The following is a 2369-nucleotide window of genomic DNA, read 5'->3' on the forward strand; positions in this document are numbered from 1 at the left end:
TTCTAAGTTTCTGTTTCCCCATAAAGACTGCCTTCTGAATCTCTGAATTGCTGAATCTTTTCTGAATCTTTTCTGAATTGATTCAGAGGCTCTGAATCAATTTGGGAAGTGTTACGCTTCCAGTGATTTGATCTGGATTCAGAGATTCATCCTACAAATCAGGCTGAGTCTTCTCCGAATTGAATTGTGAACCAAAGCTTTGGACATCCCTAGCAGATAGCATATGTGGGATAATCGGCTCAAAATCATCCCAGACCACATTACCCACTCACTTCTGGGGTGCGGGGGTGCATGTATGGATGCTGCAATGTTCCCGTCCTCAGCAGGCAGAGGCACAGTGACAGGAGGAGCAGACACAGATAATTCACTTGCCTCCATGCCCTCTAACTCATCCTCCTCTGAAGTGCCTTTTGGGGAAGGAGACCTGGCTCTAGGGAAAACTTGAGAGGGGTGGTGCACAAACTCAGATGATGCCCCCTCCTTCCCCAGAATTTCCCTTGCTATGGTGCTCAGATCCAGCTCCAGCTCTTACCTAGCACTGAACCATGCTGGTGCTGCTGCTTGTTGTTATGTTAGTAGAGGGCAGGGGGGAGGTTATGGCTGCTGCTTTTGGACGAGATGTAGGCTCAGGCACAGGCAGTGGCACTGGCACTGCTCCCCTCTCCTTGCTGTCTGTAGAACTAATGGAAGCCTCATGCCTACCTGTTGTAGCAAAGAGCCTGTCTCAGTTTGGGCAGGGTGGGACATACAGTTCTCTGTCTACCCACTCTTCTGCTCCTCCCTGAAGGCCTGCCAGCTGTCTTTACAGCACACTTCATCGTGTGTTTCATTGTGTCTTGACTTTGCCTTGTTGTGCTGGAAAATATGGGTCTTCTTCTGTAATGTTATCTGATTTATGTAATATATGTTGATAATTGTATGTATGTGTTCCTGTATAAATTATACATTATAACATGTAATATAATTATGCTGTTCCTCCCTGCATAGTGAGAGAGAGCACAGATTTCAATAGAATCAAAATAGACTAACAAAAACAGAAAGAGGATTTGGGGCAGAGAATAAATTGAAAGAAATCAATTAATATAATAACAAAAGAAAAGGGTATAGAAGTACAAGGTATTGGGGGATCCCACTTACTAGGCTAGCAAGTAAGAAATGAATGTTGTTGTCTGATGGTGCTGAGCTGCTGGAAGACACCTCAGTAATTGACCCCAAAGAAGAAAGCAACCTAGTTCAAACAATGCTTCTTTTTATGCTGTTTTTGCCTCTCTCCCCTAGAACACTGGGATTAGAAGGGACCTCAGGGAAGGATCCCAGTCACTGGCCAGCTACACAGTCAGTATCAGAGGAGTACTTACTCCCACTTTTCCCTCCCTCTCCTTCCTTTCTGTTTCCCTGCAGGCAAGCTCAGCTTTAGCCTCAAAACTCAAAATGTTTCAAAACTTTTGAAACATTTCAACTGCACTCATTTTGTTTTCAGGCTGTTTTGAAGCCCTTTATTTCATTTCAGTTGTGCTGTTTTGAACTTGAAACAAGTCATGAATATGGTATGAATATATTTTTGCATTTCCATTGTCTGATCTGAATGCTAGTTAAATTTGTGTCTAGCTTTCCAATAAAGTGATCATCTTGAGCAGAGACAGGCATACTCTCTCTTTAATCCAGGGCTCCATTCAACAAAGTCACTTTCCTTGGTCCCAGTTTGGGACTTCCCTTCAGGGGACTTACATGAAACAGTGGAAATCCACTTTCTTCTTTACATTTTTATTTTTCCCATAGGCAGGTAACCTACCTTCAAACAGAAATAAAATATAAAAATTCTGACATGAAAATATTAATTACAGTGATTGTGATAGCCTGATAGGCACTTCAAATTTAAGTGGAGAAAAACATTAACAAAAAATATCGACCAAACTTAATTAAAACCAATTAAAATTTGGAGTTTGGCTCTTTGCTCTACCTTTTATTTGATATGGCGCAACCTGATCAAACCTAATGATGGGTGAAATTGTGTCCTTGTGTGGGTATACATGAAAGGGAAATAAAACCAACTTGGATACCTCAGTGAAGATTTATGTAAGTTTTGAACCAAATGTGCAGGTATAAGCAAGACTCTGTCTTGTGTTAATCACACATAGGGCAGGCAGGTGGAAAGAAAAATAGATCTTGAATCTATTAGTAAATCGATTCAATCAGTTAAGAAAAGCCATTGGAAAGAGAGAACAAGTTTTTGGCTGGTTTCATACTGGGACAAAAGGACACCTGGTAAAGCTGTAAATTTTCCAAATTAATTTCTCTATTGGATCACTTGAAACCTTCTGTAAACAATATAGAAAGTAAGCAAAATGTTGTTTACAATTAATCTCTGA

The sequence above is a fragment of the Crocodylus porosus genome, unplaced genomic scaffold, assembly GCF_001723895.1.
Source record: "Crocodylus porosus isolate Cpor-Errol unplaced genomic scaffold, CroPor_comp1, whole genome shotgun sequence".
In the NCBI taxonomy this organism is placed as follows: domain Eukaryota; kingdom Metazoa; phylum Chordata; order Crocodylia; family Crocodylidae; genus Crocodylus; species Crocodylus porosus.